Raw genomic sequence first — 22957 nt, 5'->3', positions numbered from 1 at the left:
ATGAAGGAAAAAGGGTTTTTTTTATAGTTTTTCTGGGCCCTGGGCTGTTCCTGGTAGGTTTTGACACCTCAAGTAGGCCCCCAGCTTTAAGGAAGCGCCAACTGCTGCTATTTGGCAGGTTCCCCCCCAGCTCCACACCGCCCCCATAGCTTCTAGAATCGATTTTGGTTGATTTTACTGATTTCTAATGATGAAAATTGGAATATCAGTTAATTCTAGAACCTTAGGATAAGAAAGTCTTTGTTAATAATAATTATTGAAACCATCCAATTTTTATTAACTAATTGAATTCCTAGTGAAACCTTTCAAAGCTCGTAACTTCTTCAATTTTTATCGGATTCTGATTTTAAAAATACTAACCATAGTAAAGCTCTGCTTATGATTCCAAAAATACCAATATTAACCATGATTGAAGCATTCAACAATGGTTTCCAATTTAATTTTACAAGCTTTGTACAATTTTTAAGGTTTCAGAAACTGGAAACCTTACAATCACCCCAACTTAAGAAATTGAGATGTCCTCATCTCAACCGAAATTGGGGAAAATCTTTGCAAAGTGATACTTCATCCTCCCAGGTGGCGTCTTTAGTGGGGTAGTCCTTCCATTTTACTAAATGTTCTCTGATAACTCTATTTTGTAGACTCCTTTCCCTAGTGTCGAGAATACAATCTGGTTGGAGTTTAAGAATTCTCTGCTTCTGCATCACAATCTGTTCGTCATCTAGAGTGTGATTGGGATTTGGGATGTAGGGTTTTAGAAGACTGATATGGAATACATTATGGACCTTGAGGTGCTCAGGTAGTTTTAGTTTGTAAGCTTGATCACTGATTACTTTAATCACTTCATAAGGTCCACAATATCTGGGGCTTAGTTTTTTGTATTTTCCCAAGGATAAAGTGCTTCTCTTTGGCCGTACCCTAAGGAATACTTTATCCCCTTGTTTGAAAAACCGATCAGATCGTTTTTTATTAGCATATTGTTTTTGGCGGTCCTTGGCTGCCTGAATGTCTTGTCTTATGGCTTTGGTTTGGGCATCCCTCCTCCAACATTTGCTTTGAAGCTTCTACTCTTGTAGTAGGGTGAGAAAAGTTTAGGGGTGATATACATTCATGCCCATAAAGAGCAGTAAATGGTGACATCCCAATGCTTTTATGAAAGGATGAGTTATAGGCAAATTCCACCAGAGGAAGAAATTGGATCCATTTCCGGGGTTCTCTACTACAATAGGCTCTAAGGATGTCTTCAATAACTTGATTCATTCTTTCCATCTGGTCGTCTGTCTGAGGGTGATAGGATGTACTGAAACATAGCTGGGTACATAAGGATTCAAATAAAGCTTTCCAAAATTTTGAAGTGAATTTTGCATCTCTGTCACTGACTATTCTCTTAGGAAGTCTGTGTAATCTGAAGATCTCTTTGATAAAGAGACGGCTTATGTCTGATGTAGTGTAAGTTGTTTTTACAGGCATCAAATGGGATACTTTAGTCAGCATATCCACTATCACCATAATGGAGTTGTAACACCCTCGAACAGTAGGAAGGCCTATTACAAAGTCCATGCTAATGAGTTCCCACTTCATTTGAGGAATGTCTAGAGGTTGAAGTTTTCCTGGCATCATTACTCATACAACCTTAATCCTTTGATAGGAAAGACATTGTCTGATGTAGCAAAGTATATCTCCTTTCATTCCTGGCCAAAAATAGCTTTTCCTTATGGCATTAAGGGTCTTTGCATAACCAGGATGGCCGGCAAGTGGAGCGTTGTGTCCTTCATAAAGGATTAGCTCCTTTAATGTTAGATTCTTAGGAATGTAAAGCCGATACTTATAATAAAGAAGCCCATCCTCAAGTGAATAATCCTTGACTCTGTCTTTCTCTTTCTCTTTTAGGTCCTGTTGATTAATAACCTGTAGAAGTTTTTGATATTCCTTATCTTCCAGGGAAGCCTCCTTAACCTTGTTTAGGATCGGATTGTCGACTGTGGAAATAGCCCCAAGAAAAACCTTACGGCTAAGAGCATCAGCAATCACATTCTCTTTCCCGGGTTTATATTTTATTTCAAAATCATATTCCTGTAAGAGTTCTATCCATCTTCTCTGCCTCATGTTGAGTGTTGCTTGCGAAAAAATCCATTTTAAACTTTGATGATCGGTGATTAACTGGAACTTCCCTCCTAGAAGATAGTGTCTCCAGAGTTTTAGAGCATGGATGACAGCTAGGAGTTCCAGATCATGAGTTGGATAATTCGGCACGTGGATTCTTAATTTTCAAGAAGTAAAGGTGACTGGTTTGCCTTCTTGGTTTAAGACTCCTCCTATAGCAAGACCGTTGGCATCTGTTATAACTTCAAACTCTTGAGTGAAGTCAGGAAGTTTGAGTACAAGGGCTGATGTGAGATTTTGTTTTAGTTTGAGGAAACAATCCTCCTGTTCTTTTTCCCATGCAAGTTTGGCTGTCTTTTTAAGTAGTTGCGTCAAGGGTGCGGTGATGACTGCATAATTTTTGACGAAGATTCTATACCATCCTGTAATGCCCAAAAATCCTCGAATCTCACTGACCGTTTTGGGTTGTGGCCAGTCTATTATATCCTTAATCTTTGCGGGGTCTACTGAAATTCCTTCAGGGTTTATTATAAACCCAAGATAACTAAGTTTAGGTGTGAAAAACACACATTTACTCATCTTGGCATATAACTGATGTTGGTGTAGAAGATGAAGTACTTTACGTACATGGCCTTCATGCTCTTTTTCATCCTTGGAATGTACCAGGATATCGTCGAAAAACACCAACACAAAATCATCCAGATAATCTCTGAATATATCCTACATGAGACAGTTAAAAGTAGCCAGAGCATTCGTAAGACAAAAAGGCATCACGATGAACTCATAATGCCCATACCGGGTGTTGAAAGTAGTTTTGTAAATATCGGCCTCCTTAATCCGGATTTGATGGTAACATGATCTGAGATCAATTTTGACTCCATGTAATCTATCAAGCAATCCATCGATGTGAGGAATAGGATACTTATTCTTTACCGATACTTGGTTAAGTCCCCTATAATCGATGCAGAGACGTAGAGATCCATCCTTCTTCTTTTGGAATAGAACAAGCTCTCTCCAAGGTGAAATGCTTGGTCTTATGAATCTTTGTTCAATAAGCTGACAAAGCTGTTCTTTTAATTCAATAGCTTCAGGGAGGGACATTTTGTAGGGTCTTTTTGAAATTGGTTCACTACCCAGAAAGGTTTCTATTTCGTGGTCTATATCCCTTGGAGGAGGTAAATTTAAGAGATCTTCCGAAAATATATCCGAAAATTCCTTAACACTAGGTTGGTAACCTAACAGGACATAAAAGTGTCCTTTCAGGGTTTTGAAAAAAACCTCCAAAACCATAGTAGATCCACTCATTTTGTAAAATCCTTTCATGAGGTTATAGTTCAAGGCCTACTAAACATGGAAAAAGTAAGAAACTTGTAAAATTTCTCCTCTTTTGGTCACACCAAGCCTCCAAGGTTGATGGACCAGTGAATTTTCATCAAAACAGTCATTTCTTACGTTTTTTTGTATAAAAATAAGATTAGGGATTTTTGTAGGACTTGAGATAAATTCCCTAGTCAACTTCAATGGGTTGGTGATCAGAATATATGATTACTTCTCACTCACTATTTTTTGTTTTGCCAAAATAAATAGGTACAAAAAAGTAGAATTTTTACCATTCTGCAAACCTATCATCAAAGTTTCTATAGCCACGCTCAATATAAATATTATATGCATGTTTTCTTAGCTCCCTATTGTCCTTTATGTTCATAAGGAGCCATGGAGCATGTCAAAAGAATAATACATCTCTTACCAATGGGAATCTTGGGGACAAAGATGAAATGTTAGATACAGCAAACATGAAAAAACTGCGTTCAACATTATGAGTTGTAGAATCCCATAGAAACTATTCAATATCTAGCCAAATTTGATTCTTATGACTAGATATGGTTACTACCTACAAAATGCATGTAGTTATCACAAGAAACTAATAATATTGAAAAAAGCTATACTTGATATACTAGAATGTTTCGTTTTCTTCTATAATTGAAAAAATCAACCATCGTTTTGTACTATGCAAAATAGGGTATTAGGTGCCCCAAAACTCAAGGAATGTTAGATTTATGTTACAATATGCAACATAGAAAATAAAAAATGCATTTGGATATCATGAAATCCACCAAAAAAATCATAGAAGAGCTAAAATTGGCTAAAAAACAGGATTTGACAATTTTTGTAATTTGGTCATAACTTACAACTTTAATATTTATTTCTCCCTAGAAGCATCAGGACATGTTGAGGACTACTAAAGATAGTTCTCTAGCATTATAGACCTCACAAACATGAATTCTAGAGTGGTATAGTTGCAAAAAGTTGAAAAAAGCCAAAAACAGGACCTGTTTTTCACACAGTTTAGGTTGTGAAATGTTGTGCAAGGACAATGTTAAAGATGGAATCAATATTCCAAAAAAATGTCGAGTTTTTTTCAGCTCATGAGACAATTTTCTAGATAGATAGCACCTCAAAGTCCATTTTGAAACTCTTGACATAATTCAAGGAAAATGGTTACTTAACAGGACATAAAAGTGTCCCATTACCAACCTAGTGTTAAGCCATTCTGGTGTTGTGTTGTCCCTTGAATCATCTGGCTTATTAAGTTTTACTACATAGATCTGTTGCCCCTTGCATAATCCCTTCAGAAGTCGACTAGCCTTAACTAAATGAGCTTTAGGCTTCCCATTTGATCCTTGTACTAATGTTTCTCCACCTAAGTGATTTTTGAAGGGTAAGTTCCCTTGAGCACAATGAATTTGGGCTTTATTTTTGATTAACCAATCCATTCCTAGAATACCATCATAGATTCCTACTGGTAGAGTCCGAAAGTAAGATGAAGTAAGGGATCCCCCTAGTTCAAACTCAACTTCCCCAGTTGTAAATTGAGATAGCACCTCTTTCCCATTTGCTAGTTCTACCACTAATTTCTTGGTGGGATATTGGTTCAATTTAAGTTTCCTTAAACATTTAGGGGAGAGAAAAGAGTGTGTGCTGCCACACTCTATAAGTAGTTTAAATGTTTCACCTTCTCTGTTTGCAGTGGTTTGGATGACAACATACTGTTGCCGAGCTCTAGGGTTATCAATGGCGGCAAAAAGAGTAGCTCTTTCATCTTCCTCATCTAGCAAGGTAGGCTCTCCTACTATAGCATAAGCTCTGGCTCCTCTACCTCTTCCTCTGCCTCGTCCTCTATTTCCTCTACCTCTTGGATTATTTCCTTGTCCTATCTGAGTCTTAGGAGTGGTTTCGGCAGCAACTCGGGGATTTTGCCCCTCAGGGCATTGACTCCTGTAGTGTCCCATTCTATTGCATCCATAGCATCTGATGTTTGGAAAAGTCTGCTCTATAGTGGTTGCAGCTGACACTGCCTTTCGTTGATTTCCTTGGTTATAATTTCCCCTTGCTCTTCCTCTAAAGTTATTGTAGTTGTAATAGCTCCTTACAGGGGGGTTTCCTTCAGTTGCAAGTGGTTTAGCTCTTAGAAGAGCATCTTGAATAGAGATGGGTTTCACAGCTTCCAAGCGGGTACTTAAAGGTTTGTTTAGACCCTGACAGAAACCAGCAATCTGTTGTTCCATAGTCATTGGTGGTGCATAACGTCGTAAAGATACATATTTGGTGTAGTACTCTTCCAAAGTAATCCCTAACTGTTTGAGGGCGAAGAATTCATTCACTTTAATAGCTTGGTGAGCTGGAGGAAGATATCTTTCTTTCACTGCCTGCTTCATTCTTTCCTAGCAGGGACTAATGGAAGGGTTATCTCTAAAGTATTTTTTTCACCAGAGTTTTGCATCTCCGGTGAATTGAAACATTCCTAACATTGCCTGATTTTTCGAAGCAATTCTTGCTGCCAAGAAATAATCATCCATGGCATCGAGCCAGGCTTCGGCATCACGTTCTAAGTTGGTTCCTTCTCCCTTGAAAGTTGGGAGTTGAACTTGTTTTAATAGTAGTTTCTTTTCCTGGGTGGGAGTATAGAGGCTTTTTGCATTTCCTTGAGTTTGTAATTAATGAAAATCTTTTAGTGATAACACTACTTTTGTTTTGTCATGCAAGTTTTCTACTCTATATATTTTTATAATTTTGAATGAAGATAGAAATCCGACAATCACTATCACCATCTCAATTAAACTACACAAAACATGTCATAAAACCATGGTATATACAAGAGTTAATACAACGCTGACTTATACTAGGTACAAGATGGACTCATGCTATATACAAGATGGACTCATACTATGTACAAGATGGACTCATGCTATATACAATGTGTAACTCTCTATATCAAAATCCTCTTCACCACTGGTGGGTCTGACAGGGGATAAAAAAATATGACATCTTTTGGTCCCCTAAATTTTGGGCCTACCCTCATGGGCATGATCCTACCTGGGTATATTACTTTGGCTACCTGATCATATACCCACTGATTTTATGGCACTTCTATCCCATCTATAATAATTGTCTGATCTGGATCTTCAGTCCCATTGAAAAAGAAAACTTCGATGGTCCGAAGTGTTTCTGCCCACTTGAGTCTTTTCAAATTGAGTGCCAACCCTTCTACCTGTCCCACATCAATCAGGAAAATTCCGCCAAACTGTGACCAGCTGATTCCCCATGTAGGAGGAGGGGAAAGCATTACATCTAATAATTGCATGATGCTCTTGTGTAATACAAAGTTATTGGAGCTGCAAGCAGCCTCGAACATGATGTTGAAAATCACAAACTTTCGGTAAGCTTGACAGATATTTTCCTGTATTGATAGGGAAATTCTCATTTCACAATATACCATAATTAAAAAGGCAATATAACTTGTGCCTATTTTTTTCAACTTTTATCCTCCTAAGGTCAGGACCTTATTAAACCATGCTCTGATACCACTTGTAAGGTCCCCAAACTCGCCGACACCAAAAACAGAATTGGACCATTGATAGGTCTCTAGGCCTACTAAAGTCAGAGTCCTTAAACATGAAAAATTCCAGGGAATTCACCTTTACCATTGACAATGGTTTAGGTTTATAGCCCTAGAAAGAGACCTAGTCCTGTCTTGCAGTGGAAACGGGGCCACTAAATTTTTTTTAATTCTGGCTCTATAACTTCACCATTCAGATTATGTTTTCCTTAACCAACGCTTTTCCCCCCCTAACTTATGTGAGGGCACAGCCGTTGGTGGATTCCTCGTCCAAGTGAAGAAGTTTCTAAACGTTTTAGTACGCGGGAATGGATAGTTACCTGACTAATCAGGTACACCCGTCCATGATTGACAACCTTAGTCAATCCCCACTTACCACCCCGCACTCACACATGATTTTTGTGTTGTTTAATTACTACCACATTCTTTTTACAATTAAAACTTTCACAACTGAATTTCATTAAGACAACCTTTGAAAACAGTATTGAAGACATTCTTTCAGCAAACAAACATCTTTAGACTTAAGACAAGGTACTATCATTCTGAAGTATCTCTGACTAGTACTGGCTTGTCTCAAGACCACCTAAACAGGGGTGAAAAAACGGCACCCATTCCTTATTTATAAAAACCGGGGTGGAAAAAGCCATCACCCAAAGTCCGGGCGCCCATACACCAACCGGCTGCTCATACAACCGGGCGGTTCCTCTAGGATAAACTTGAAACCTTAAGTAATATCCATAAACACAAACAAGTATGGGGTAAAGACTCCACGCGCGCTGAGGAAACCGACTCCTCCATGGCGGTATCGCCATCATTACTCATTACCTGGAGTAAAATATTTCCAAGGAATCAGAGGTGTCTTGAGACAAACTACTTAAGACAGTCAAACATTTCCTAGGTCAATCAGTCATAACCCAATCATTTCTTTCCTATTAACAATCATTGCTTGTTGGTTTCGTGGAAGTTACCTTCTATTTACAGCCAGTTTATCCTTCCTAACCTTACGTATGCAATGCTAACTTCAAAATGAACTTTAAAAGATTTTAAGTGAACACAATAAAAATCCACCTGGGACTGCTTGTCCATGTGCTGTTGCTCATGGTCATTAGTGGCTTTATTTCTTTTGTTGCTAACATCCTCTTCCTCGGTAAGAGGATATCTCCTGGTTCTCTTTGGAGCCATGTCGACAGCCTTATAAAAAGACTTAATCGATTAGAAGTTTAATTGAATAATCTTTTTTTTTCTTTTTACCCAAAAATAAGGATTTTTGGAGTAAGTAGGTATCCTTGATAGTCAATTGGATGAGATATTCCTCTTATAACTTCTTTATACTATAAGTAATTTTCCATAATTACCATTTAATTAGGGAAGCCCTTTAACTTGGTTTATCCTTAGTCTATATTCCATTTTAGCCTTAGTGAATTATAAATTTCTATTGGCTACTCACCTTAAATTGTATTTGGATATGTTCTATCTTTAGGAATTTTCATAAATTTGATTTATAATCTTTCCCTCTTATACTGATGGTCTAATTTAGGCAAAATTTTACTGATAGTAATTTGTTATACCAACCATTTAAGCTGAGGTAATTTCCCACCCTTCAATAGTGATTTTGGACCTCAGGTATTTATTTGGTAATTAGATAAATTTATTGACTAATTTCCTTTCTCTATTTTATATGCAAAGTCGATTACTTTTAATGAAGATAAATATTTAAACTATTTATCTGAGGTTGGGGTATTTATCACGGATTCCTCAAGGTGTGTTCTACCTCTTATAATTATATCAAAAGTTTTTGGATTTATTTACTATTTTCTCCGTTTTATTTTCCCCTAAAAATAATGTAATTTTAATGAGATAATTAGGTAGAATAATTATCTGAGGGTAACACGGGTTCCCTAAGGTGTGATTAACCTCTGATAAATAACTCAAAGCATTTAGAATCAATTCACTAATTTTCCCCTTTTAAATTGTCATAAAAACAGTGTAATTTTGCTAAGATAATTAGATAAAGTAATTATCTGAGGTTAACATAATTATCACAAACTTTCTAAGATGTAATTAACCTCTGAAAAAAAGCTCAAAGCATTTTGACACAATTTACTAATTTCCCCTTTTAATTTGTCCTAAAAACAAAGAAATTCTCCTAAATTAATTAGGTAAATTAATTATCTGAGGTTGACATAATTATCACAGGTTTTCTAACATGTAATTAACCTCTGATAAATAACTCAAAGCCTTTTGAATCAATTTGCTAATTTTTCCTTTTTAATTTGTCCTAAAAACATAGTAATTATGCTAAAAGAATTAGGAAAATTACTTATCTGTGGTTAACATAATTATCACGGGTTTTTTAACATGTAATTAACCTTTGATAAATAACTCAAAGCATTTTGAATCAATTTGTTAATTTCTCTCTTTTAATTTATCCTAAAAATAGAGTAATTCTCCTAAAATAATTAAGAAAATAAATTATCTGAAATTAACATAATTATCACGGATTTCTTAACATGTAATTAACCTCTGATAAATAACTCAAAACATTTTGAATCAATTTGCTAATTTCCTCCTTTTAACTGATCCTAAAAACAGAGTAATTTTGCTAAAATAACTAGGTAAATTAATTACATGAGGTTAACATAATTATCATGGTTTTTCTAACATGCAGTCAACCTCTGATAAATAACTCAAAGCATTTTGAATCAATTTGCTGATTTCCCCCTTTTAATTTGTCCTAAAAATAGAGTAATTCTACCAAAATAATTAGATAAATTAATTATTTGAGCTTAACATAAATATCATGGGTTCCCTAACATGTAAATAACCTCTGATAAATAACTCAAAGCATTGTGAATCAATTTGATTATTTTCCCCTTTATTTTTCTCTTGTAATTCTGCTAAATTAATTATAAAAATTACTCAAAAAATTATAAGATAATTTTTCTAGCTTAATGACAGTCCAATGCGGCTTTGATAATTATCTCAACATAATCTAAACTTAATTAATATGATTCCCATTAATTCATGGTTAATATGAATAATTTCAGTCCTAATATGATATAGTAATTAATTAACTTAATATCCCTAAGTTTAATTACAACAATCAATAGAGAATATTTAATTAAGAGAGAATTTTTGATTATACATAAGATTAATCTTTAATTTACTAAAAAAATAGGTTAACTTAGCTTTGCTAATTAAAAAGGATTAGGCTAATTACCATTTAATTTAACCAACTAGAGCTTAATCTCTAGTGATTTCTACGTAGCGGTCTCTCTAGATGAGAGAGAGTGTGTCAAGGTTCCGAGTCTAAATTTTTATGAAGAAAAAGGGGATCTTTTTATAGTTTTTCTAGGCCCTGGGCTGTTCCTGGCAGGTTTTGACACCTCAAGCAGGCCCCCAGCTTCAAGGTAGCGCCAACTGCTGCTATTTCAGTCTCTGGCAGGTTCCCCCCAGCTCCACACTGTTCCCACAGCTTCCAGAATCGATTTTGGTCGATTTTACTGATTTCTAATGGTGAAAATTGGAATATGAGTTGATTCTAGAACCTTAGGATAAGAAAGTCTTTGTTAATAATAATTATTGAAACCATCCAATTTTTATTAACTAATTGAATTCCTAGTGAAACTTTCAGGGCCCGTAACTTCTCCAGTTTTTATCGAATTCTGATTCTGAAAATTACTAACCATAGTAAAGCTCTGCTTATGATTCCAAAAATACCAATATCAGCCATGATTGAAGCATTCAATAGTGTTTTCAATTTAATTTTACAAGCTTTGTACAATTTTTAAGGTTTCAACTAGAAACCTTACATCCGCCTTGCATAAGCTCTCGATTTCCTTTTCCCTCGCTGCAAGGATATACGGCTCAGCCTCTTGCACTTCAGCAAGGATTCTACCATCGGCTAATACGACCTCGAAGGAGAATAGCTCTAAAGAGTCAGGGGGTGCAGTGAATGAAGTATTCACGTGCACACTCTCTAAGGGCATAGGGTCTACGTTGGTCATGAATGGAGAATTTACTTCCCCACCCCCCTCATTTACATCATTAGCTCCATGTTCGGAGCGAGTGGCTCTACTATTTAGGTTCCCTTCAAGCGGCTAAGCACGCTCGGCCCGGACTGTGGACTCATGACATGCATGTCTTGGCTTGAGCTATCGGGATTAGGCATTGGGAAACCCTCCATGACGTCATAGTCAGAGGAAGAGTCACTAGCCGCTATGTTTGGGTCTTGGGTTGTACTACCTTGGGTCCCCGTCGAGGGCCCGGACCCTAAGGTAGTTGGATAACGAGAACTCACGTAAGTCAAAATTCTCTCTAGTTTCTCCGTCTCTAGCACACGACCAGAGCGCAAATGCATGTGCCTTTGGCACCCTACAAGCATCGGCGAATAACCTCGAAGGTTAACCGCTTACATTTTTAGGCGTCCGTTTTCACTCGTTTTTTTATGTTTTTTTATGATCGGTTTTTGGATTAAAGTGTGTGATAGCTCAAAACGAGGGTATCACTTAGAGGATCGCGGTGTGCTTTACAACACAACATTCGGTCACCTGAAGCTCCGCTGGTCCTCAAAAAGGTCAATTTTTAGCTACGTGTGAAGCTAAAATACGTAATTTTAAAGGGCGACTAAGGCCTGAGCCTGAGCGTGAGCTTGGGTTTGGATCTGGGCTTGGGTCTGGGAGATATTATTGATCCCGGTCCTACCTTTAAAATAAAAAATAAAAAATAAAAAATTAGATTTTTTTAAATTTGTTTTGGAATAAGGTTGCCGCAGCCTGCTCGTGAACACACACACACTCTACCTACCTACTTATAACTAATACACCTACTGTTACATACTAACACACTTCATTAGCTCTAACAGATCTACTTTCTACTTACTGTACTTTACATTACATAGAACTAACAACCTTAATACTAACACCTTATCACAAAGAAAACACAGTACCTTTCAAAACCTCATTAACAAAGAAATACACACTAGCAAAACAAAATACTTCTTCTCAACACACACACCTTCCTTCCCTACCTTTCCTACAATTGAAATTGCACCACAAAGAAGCACAAAGTGCCACTCAAGCTTAGTGTATGGCATTTCCTCGGTAACGACGCAAAAAATGTGCGTGTCTGTTGCACATGTGCAAGGAACTTGCCGTTACACTGTGTGCGAGCCACAAATGGCTCTAAGCACGCAACTAGCCTAAACTAGTAAGCTCAAAGAAGACGATGGTGTGTCACTCACCGCTGTACGCTTGCTGTCGTGGAGGATTCCTCGCCGCGAAGAAGAGGGAGACGTCGCTACGCCGCGCTCAACCGCCTCGCCGTCGTCATGCCGCCGCAATGCTCGATCGCACTCTCTCTCTCTTTCTCTCTCTCTCTCTCTCTCTCTCTCTCTCTCTCACACACACACACACATACACACACACACACACACAAGCATACACACACACACAAGGAGATGAAGAAGAAGAAGATGGAGATGGAGCAAGAGCACTCTTCAATTGCACAAATGAGAGAATGAGTGAAATTTAGGTTTAGTTGACTTTCATATGAGCTTGCCCCATTCGCACTTGGGTGCCCATGCTTAGCCAACTAATCCCTTGAATGTTCTAGTTAGAGTGCGCCTCTCATTGGCGATCACTCTTACCCTTTTCCTATTGGACCGACAAGCCCAGTACCTGACTCTGCCAATAAATAATACGGCGTCCGTCTTAGGTGATAGGAATGTGTGTGAGGGTTAACAAAAGCTTTGCCAAAATTTTGACAAAATAGGAAAGATAAAAAATATTCTTTTTACATAGATGTCAAGTCCTGCATAATCGTGTCCATAAATTGAGATACGTACTAAGATAAAATTTGTCGAGTATTTTTGGGTTTATCATTTAAATCCTCATGTGAGGCTCCTAAAGAAGGAGGGCCTGCTTACTTTTTGAAAAATGGGTCTACTTGAAAACAAAAATCTGCCAAAATTTTGGTAAAATACATTATTTCTAGATTAAAGGTAATATACATCTTATCCTTTGAAAATATCATCTACAAATTTTAGGTCCCCAAACTTGATCTTTTTCCCTCTCTCTCTCTTTCTCTCTATCTCTATATTCTCTAGCACTCTCACTCTTTCTACCTTTGGGAGGTTTTCCAGTTTCACATATAATCTCTAAAAAAAAATGATGCTTCCCTCCTTATTTGTCTCCATCTATTATTAGAAGGTATCATTTCTAGCATAGACCACTAATAGACAATACTTGGTTTATGAAATTGTACTATAGGGTATGGTGCTTTCTATCGGAAGCCCACCTGTAGGGGATATACCACCCTTTGCGAATGCGAGCCCTAAAACTCGCAAGAGATGTTACCTTTCCAATGGAAAGCCACGTCCCTCCGCCATACGCGACTTTCTGGAAGGGTGCAAACTAGTCCTCCTGATCAAACCAGAAACAACCTTGTACCAATTGAAACTATGATAGAGAAAAATATACCAAACAAGCCTATGATAGAAAATACCATTACAAAATGGACCTATCTCACAGACACATACAATGCAATATTTTTATATATATATCTCTCTATCGCACATGCGCACACACACACATACACATACTTATGATGGGGTATTTTGATCTCTCTCTATCGTTCAAATACCTGCATTCACGCACGCACGCACGCACACACACACACACGCATACGCACAACACACACACACACACACACACACACACACACACACACACACACACACACACACACACACACACACACACACACACACACACACACACACACACACAAAGTGGGCATATTTTTTGCATGAAGGGATATGATTCGAAGGCTCATATGGGAATAGCTATACAACCAAGAGGGAATCTGGTGGTTTACCTTTCAAACATATTACAGGCATCAATTGTTATTGAGATACCCATAGAGCTACACAAGGAGAATGCAACCTTTGGATATACTTTAAAATAGGAGAATACCACACACAGGTAGGTGCATTGACATCTACTCAATAAATTCTGGCTTTTTAATAATTGCTTGTCGTTATTGATGTGTTATTTACTTGAGCTGATCAAGCTCCTTACAATTGTATGTTGTAAACCTTTGAGCATGATTTATTAATAACTGAATGGTATGAAAAACATGGTATGTATATAAACTTCATGCCTCAAAACGTTAGATGAGGGTTTGTATAATAGTAAATAGATGTTTAGACTTTTCTACTGGCTTAGATGTTTAGACTTTTCTACTGGCTTATATATGAGAATTTTTTGGGGCCTCGGCTCCTAATATGTGTAGATTCAATCGATTATTTTGAACTATTGGAATTGTAGTCATACACAAGAAATAGATTTTGGTGGTGTTTACATTTGATAAGCAGTATATTGAACGCCTTTTTAGGTGTCAAAAAAGATTCTATGTCCTTTGAGTCCTTTTACACGTGAAAATATGACACTATTGAATGTCGTCATTTAAAATAGTTTGGTGGTTGACACTCAGATGGTCAATTTGTGGTTGATGATAAACATAGTAGTTCATGATTGCTGAGAATAAACATACACACACAAATATGAGCAATTTCTTTTACTCATATGAACTGGGAGGATGAATATATGGTTTATTCTTTGACATCTAAGTAAAGCATTCTCAGCTATAAAGTAATAACAACTGGGTTTTTATTTAAATGCTCTTTTGGATCTCTATTTACTCTAATGTATACAGGAGAACTCATGGGGGTGTCGTAAGAGATGATAAGCTACGGGAGTTTTTCAGAATGCAAGGAAGTTAATGTCCAAATTTTTTGAAAATCTAGCAAACAATCACAATTGATAGACTTGATAGCTTAATGATTGGCCTAGAGTTGCACAAGGCTTGACAAATCTGCTAGAGAATTTTGTGAATACAAGTAGTTTTTGTTTTGATAAATATACTAACGTACTCTAAATTCCCTTGCATGTTTTGGACTAAAATTTGCTGATTTTCTTGTGGGATGAGACAACATTGACCTATGTGGCTCTAGTGACCTAGGACTACACAATATCTGGCAGCTTGGATATTGATTTTTGGTGAACACCAAAAATTCTATACATTGAACGATATTTTTTTAAATTCCTTACATGGTTTAGGACTTATCTTAGTATTATCTGCTCTATACTGAGTAATCATATGATTGGGTATTTTGTGGTGACAGTACTTAGTTGATGGAATGCTGGTTTTTTTCTATGACTCTTAGCTGCATCTCCATGGGAATGACACCATTGTTGATGATAAAAGAAAGATAAAATGCTTTGTATTGAATAGAAGCATAATTTTTGAAATTAGTGTTAGTACCCTAATGCTTCAAACAGGTCCTTAATCCTCGCGTGAGAGTCTCAGATGAGATGGAATTTGACTGGACTTTTTGAAAATTGATTCAAATTACATTAGGGGAATTTTGAGGTCATTTTTGTGCCTTTTAGCGTGTAGAGAGAGAGTGGTCTCAACCAATGGTTGAAGAGCTTCCGTTACGGAACCTCTATTTTTGAAAACTCACAAAAAAAGCAAATATTCTATCTTTACCGCAACTTTGAGCTGGTAAATAGCAATGTAAACAAGTAAAAGTGCAAAGGCATTCAATAGTTGTTGCTTTTAGAAAGACGTACTTCTCATATTATATTGTTTTCATTTTGCACGTCGTCATCATAAAACAACGTTTGGATTCTATCTCATGATCTTTCCAAATTTGAACCGTTTTTTGCACATTCTGCTTATTCTTCTCTTGAACTCAGGCTAAACTTCTTTGCTCATTTCTTTTTTCACCATGGAATCTTCATCACGATCAAAACGACCAAGAACTTCCATTGAAGCCATTGTCACTTACAACACGACTGATCAAAATGGAGAATGGATTCCAATAACTATACACAAAGGAACGTGGATACTGATGCAACAGAACAAGAGAATAAAGTCTTCCACCAAAAACTCTTTCTTGGCGGGATGGAAGGGCATTGTTAAAGATTTCAACTTTGGCGACAACAAAAAATCAATCAAAGAGGTGCTGGTGCAGCATGTGTACATGCATAAAGATCTGCATATTGACTCAGAGAGTTCTGCTTTGCCATTACATAGACCAAACTGTAAGTCTCTTAACTTAAATTCTTATTTGTAATGCATGTTGTATAAGGTTATTTGTTGTACAGATTTGTATCCTTCAAACATTATGGAATGGCAGCCAGTAGAATGTGTTATAAATATTCTGGATGTGTGTCATGGATCAATTGGTGAAGAAATATACAAGGGAAGGACTAAGGGTTCATTGGCAGAGAATGGAATATTCTTCTTTGACCATTATTATGTTCCACCTAGAAGGACTGGAGAACTTGGAGCCACAACTAAGCTAGACTTGCCTGATTTCAAAAGTGGAGAATGGTCACTCCCTAGCTCAAATACAAGTGAGGGCTACAGGTGCAAACTGTTTTGTGAGATTCAAAAGTGTTTGAAAGCAAACATAGCAAGCAAACAGAGTAGAATTTCTATATTCATGCCCATTACAGTTTTTGTAGACTTCTTCTCTAATGCTGAAGTCAGAAAATCTAGAACAATGTTTTCAGTGAAGACTTTAGACTCAGCAAATGTACTTGAATTTGTGGATGAGGGTTGGAACACCAAAACAGTGAATGGAATCACTTGTAATGTGCAAGCTGGCTCAATTGCTTGCAAATACATGATAGGGACACAAAACTTCATTATGTCATTTTATTACAGAAGATGGCACTATGTTGGTGGTCAGCTAACTCCACTTGATCAAGACATGGAGGATTTCATTGACAGCCCAATAGAAGACATTGATATATGGGTAAACAATGAGCATCTGTCAATTGTAAAGATAAGAGGCATGTCTAGCTTACATCAATTGAGATTGGACCTGCAAAATGATGAAATTGAACTGCCCACAACATTCTGCTTTCAAATAAATGGTGGAAAGGTAACTGTTATCCCTAAAAGTCTCTTGTTCTCTTATTGGTTCTTTATTTAACTTGGGCTGTTTTTGTAGGTATCAAAAAGGAATGAAAAGAGGCTACAGTGCAAGGACATCTTGGATGGCATTGGTGCCTTGAACATCCTTTAAGGCAATTTTGTAACACATGACCTGCAAGGATCTTATTTTGTATCACATGACCTGCAAGGATCTTGTTTTGTATCACATGACCTGCAAGGATCTTATTGAAATAAAGATCTAAAAGGATCTTTATTTTGTTATTGAAATGTAACTTTTCCAAACATCAATGATTTTACTTCAATGATTTGATTTTGTAACAGAGTCTTAAAACAAGGTGATCAAAATGTATTCAATTTCAAATATTTGCAATTACATAGACAATTGGATACAAGTGGGCTATAGAATAGACAATTGGATACAAGTGGGCTATAGAATAGACAATTGGATACAAGTGGGAAGCTTGATACAAGTGGGCTACAAAAAGCTAGAATAGTTTTCTGCCAGGTGTTTTCCTGTCCCTAGGGGTTGGTGCTTTTGCAGTGGGCTCTTTTGTCCTGGGAGATTTTCTTGTGGGCTCCTTGGCAGGAGGGCTTGAGGGCTGCTTCCTCTTTCTCTTGTCATCCATCTCTTCACTTGCCTTTTCCTGCTCACCACTCTCTTCTTCCTCTTCACTTCCCTTTTCCTCTTCTAGTTTTGCTTTCCCCTTTGCCTTTTCTAGCTTTGCTTTCCCCTTCTCTTCAGCATCATCATCTTTAAATACCTCTTGCAGTCGTCCATTTGCTTCAATCATATACTTGATAATCTTTGCTCTTGTCAACCATACATGGTTCTCACTATAGCACTCTCTGTTGATCTATACAAGGCAATAGAAAGCAAGTTTTAGGAACAATAAAATGAGAAAAAATACAGCTAGCAAATATGAAATATGCTATACTTCTATATTCTGATTGTCATTGCAGTATATGAAGTCCAAGAGGAGCTTGGCATTTGTCACTACCCTCCATCCACATGAATGGCTTTCAGGCTGGATTGGAACCTGCAACTCATTACATGTATTTATGGGAAAAAATATTTGAGGATAATCCATTGAAGTGAACAAAGCATAAAGAATTCCAACCTTCACAACTGAAAATTGGATTTCAGTCAGCATCTTTGGCATGGGTGGACAATTCTCCAGTGTCTCTATAAATCTTGTAGCAACACTGTCCAAAATTCTTTATTAAAAGTATGTGCTTGAGGTTCTGCTTGTGGTTTACAAAATGTGTCTGCTACTATACTTACAATTTTGCTTGACCATGTACTCCAGCAAGAGAATTGACAAAGTAGAATTTTCTTTTCACAATATCAATTGCAATTAAACTCCATTGTGAGCTATAAAAACAAGCCTCAATTAGCCTTCTAACATGAATAAGTAAATTCTCTTCACAAGGTGTAGGTAGGAAACTTACCTCTCATGATAAGGAATCAAGAAAATTTCACAGATTTCCAAGTCCACATGAATCAACCACTTTGTGAGCTCTCTAATATTTGTCTCTGTCCTGAGAAAGTGGGAGATAGAAGGGTCTAAAAATTCCACCTTTTGTTGAAGGTCTGGCTCATATGTATGCATCATTAACCTGGTACAAGATATTGTTATATAAAGAGTTCTTGCTATAAACAAAAATACATAGGAAAACAAAAACAACCTGAGGCATGTGATAAGGAGTGGAGAATTGATCTCCTTGGTCCAGTCCTTGAGAATTTCCAAGGTCTCAGAGTCAAGTGAATTGTAATCCTCCCTAGGATCCTCCTCACTGAATAGAGCGACAACAAAACCAGTAGGATTGACACTCCTCAAGAGGGGCACTAGTTGAGGTTCCAACAGGTCAAGCTCCTTTCTCTCTGCAATTTCCTTGTCTTCCTTTGCTCTCTTTTTCCTTTCCTTTTCCTCTTCTTCAGTAATATCAACTACTCCTACTTCAGGCTCCTTGGGCTTCCTCCATGGAGGAATGTTGAGAATATTAAAGGCCTTAATATCATGCATAGGGACAGGCTCCAACATTCTTGAAAACCTGTATCTCAGCCTCCTGAGAGTGATCATGTCTTTGTCCATCAAAGTAACCCTATGGGCATGAGCTGCACAGATATAGGCATCTTGGAAAAGCTCAATCATAAAGTCCTCACAAGCCTCCTGGATACATGCCAATGCAGTTCTAGTCCACCTCATGTCAATCTTGTACTCCTCTGCAACTTGTCTGCATAGTCTTTGGAAGGGCAGTTTGGGAATTGCAAGATTGATGGCCTTTATGGCCTTCCTTATCTCTCTTAGACATTTGACCCCCTGCTTGAACTTTCTCTTTGTAAGGAGAGGCTTAAGCTGCACTGGCTTGAAAGCTTTCCTCTGATGTGTAGTTTTTCTTTTGCTTGGCTGAGGGTCAGGTGTGCTTGGTTTAGGGTCCTTCCTCTGAGATGTGCTCTTCTTTGGTTTTGAAGTACCAGCTAAAGCTTTGCTAGGCTGAGCTTCTTCTTCATCTTTGGATAGAGGCTTATCAACCGGCTTATCAACCTTCCTTGCAGTCTTCTTGGTCCTTGCCATCTTCAAAAGGGATAGGAATGATTGTTACACAACAAACATTAGTAAAAAAAGTAAACGATGTATATTTAGTGGCACACATTTCCGTACATAGTGGAACACATTGCGGTGACACCCCGTACGCGAAATCACAAAGGGACCAATGTCCTCACACTTACGGTGATCGCGCATGGGGTGACGGAGCATTACACAGAGGCGGTGACACTTCGTACGCGAAATTGCGAAGGGAGCACAGTCCTCTCACTTACCAAATTCGCGCACGGGGTGACGGGAGTCCCAAGCGGTGAAAACCTCTTAAACCTCTTGAGACACATATTGTATGCATGGTGAAAATAGTGGCACACATTGCGGTACACATCGTAAACATGATCACACTTGTGGACATAGTGGAACACATTGCTTTGAAACTCCGTACGCGAAATGACAAAGGAGGCAAAGTCTTCTCACTTACGAATATCGCGCACGGTGTGACGGTCAAAGCGCTCGAAGTTTTGGGTTGTGGAAGTGCGAGAAGTGGGTAAAACCTCCTTCAAAATGCGCTTAGTTTGGGCTCTGAGGAGGTTTATATAGGGTGCATGGCGCAAGTCCCTAGGCGCATAAAAACTAGCCGTTGGACCAAACTTCGAGGCGGCAACCGATTTGCACACCCCCCGAGGCGACGTTTTTGGCCATAAAAGGAACCTACCCAACCCGTTTTTTCGCTTATTGTCATTCACAAGGCTTCGAAATTAAGCCTCCAACCCTCCAAGCGACACACCGCGACACCCGTGCGCGATTTTGGGGGACGTCAACCTCTTCCTAGCAATAGGAAATCGCGTACCAAGTGTCACTCTGTGCGCGTAGTTAGTGAGTGCCAAGTTTCTCTTAACTTCTGTTAACCCTCACGGCACACGGACATCCTATGATCTATAAACGTTGTATTATTTAGAGTCAGGTACCGGGCTTGTCGGACCAATAGGGAAAGGTAGAGTGATCGCCGATGAGAGGCGCACTTTAACTTGGACATTCAAGGGATTAGTTGGTTAAGCATGGGCGCCCAAGTGTGAATGGGGTGAGCTCCTATAAAAGCCAACTAAACCTAATTTTTACTCATTCTCTCATTTGTGCAATAGAAGAGTGCTCTTGCTCCATCTCCATCTTCTTCTTCTTCACCTCCTCGTGTGTGTGTGTGTGTGTGAGAGAGAGAGAGAGAGAGAGAGAGAGAGGGAGAGTGTGTATGCGATCGAGCATTACGAAGGCACGACGGCGGCGAAGCGGTTGAGCGCGGCACGACTGCAGCTTCTTCTTCATCGCGGCGAGGAATCCACCACGAAGGCGAGCATAGAGCGGTGAGTGACACACCCTTTGTTTTCTTGAGCTTGCTAGTTTAGGCTTGTTGTGTGCTTGGAGCTGTTTGTGGCTCGCACACGGTGTATTGGCAAGTCCCTTGCTTCGAGAGTGCGGCAAGGAGCGCACATTTTTGGCGCCGCTACCGGGGATATGCCCTACACTAAGCTCGGTTAGCACTTTACGCTTTCTTGTGGTGCAATTTCTATCATAGGAAAGGCAGGGAAGGAGTGTGTGGAGATTTCTGTTTTTTGCGTTTTCTGCATTTGCTGTCAAGTTTCAATTTCTGCTATTGTCTGCGTTTTTTCAATTTCTGCAATTTCTGCATTTTAAAACGGACGGGTTGGTTTGTATAAAAGATAGATCGGGATCGTTTCCCCAAGCCCAAGCCCAAGCCCAAGCCCAAGCCCAAGCCCAAGCCGAGGCCTCAGTCCTCAGTCTTATGATATATACTAGACTCACTCTTATATATATACCCTACTCCCTCAAGAGAGAATGAGAGGATGTGGGACAAGTCCTCCACTCTCCTCCTTTCTCTTCCCACTTGCACCCTTAGACTTTCTAGTTTGGGCCTAGTTCCCTACTGGAAATTGACAGTTTTAGGGATTCCGAGGGCATAGAGTGACCAAACGGAGGGCTGTAAAGCACGACGCGACCCTCTGACCGATACGCTCATTTTGAGCTATCACACGGCCCATTCGACACGCTCTAAAAAATCTAGCAAAAAAACAAACAAAAAACACGCTAAAAACTAGTCACAAGGCCTCCTAGAGCAGCTTTTTGACACCTTAGGGTATCAAAAGCACATGCACTTACGCTCTGGGCGGGTGCTAGAACACGAGCATATTGAGGGTGCCTCTGTTCATACAGACACCCATTACCCATCCACGATAAGCTCTAGACCCTCAGCGGGGACACAAGGTAGCACCACCCAAGACCCTAAAATAGCCGCTAGTGATTCCTCCTCCGACTCAGAAATCATGGAAGCATACCCTACCCAAAACACTGAGAGAGAAGGCCATGCACCTCACGAAGCTCCACAGCCTAGTACTAGTATGTTTAGCCGTTTCATGGAAACATTAGGTAGAGCTACTCGCTCGGAACCTGATGCAAATGAAGCACACGAAGGGGGTGGGGAAGTGGACTCTCCTTTCACATCGCACGTGGACCCCACACCCCCAAAGAGTGTCCATGTGGATATCCTACCAACTTCTTATCAAGAAGGCCCTGTTGAGCTGCCTCCTTCAGAAGTTCCCTGTAGAGTACCGTTGGTGACAAGTAAAACCACGGGGAGCAACATTGCTTCTACCTCACAAGAAACCGTTAACACGTCGACTCTAGAAGGATTGTTCATTAATGATCATTGGACATACGACCTCCACACTGAGGTGTTGACGGATCTACACTCTGGCCACGCCTACCATGTAGGATGGATAGAGATTGTACAATCCACCTCTAGTGCCACGAGCATCGAAGATCAACAGAAAATGATCTGTAATGTTATCCATGGCATTATTCAATCAGAAAGGCAAAACCGAGGGGTAAATATACTCTCAACTGGCCCCATGAGATTTCTGGATACGAGCAAGGCTCAACAGCCTACTCTATCACAAATGGAGACTCCTCTAATGAGCCCCATGGACCCATCTTACGTCATTTCACCTGGGGTCTCTATGCAATCTGAGCCTCCGAGCGAAAACTTTAGCTTCCCTAACTTGGCTCAACCCTCTATCAAGGAAAACCCAGTGCTCACTCCAGGGATAAGCCTGACAGAGAATGTACCGATGACATCTACGGTTAGCGCAGTGCCACTACCTAGTGTCGTAGTACCTAATATGGGGCCTCGACCATATGTGCCTCTAGCCCCTTATGCACACATGGCCCCCACACCTCCAATTGTACCACTTGCTTATGCTCCTCGAGTGCCGCTCCCTAGCTCTTATCCGAGTGGACCTATGCCCGGTTATGTTCCATATCCTGCATCATCCACACATATGCCAAGACCGGCACCCGTCCCTCTCCCACATATGATTCCAAGAGTACCTCCACCGGCCCTGTCTCCTCACATAGGTGACTTGGCAGCGTT

The sequence above is a fragment of the Adiantum capillus-veneris genome, chromosome 20 (assembly GCF_014529385.1).
Source record: "Adiantum capillus-veneris isolate H3 chromosome 20, ASM1452938v2, whole genome shotgun sequence".
NCBI classification, from domain to species: Eukaryota; Viridiplantae; Streptophyta; class Polypodiopsida; order Polypodiales; family Pteridaceae; genus Adiantum; species Adiantum capillus-veneris.
The sequence above is the reverse complement of the archived record's forward strand: the minus strand, read 5'-3'. Positions refer to the sequence as shown.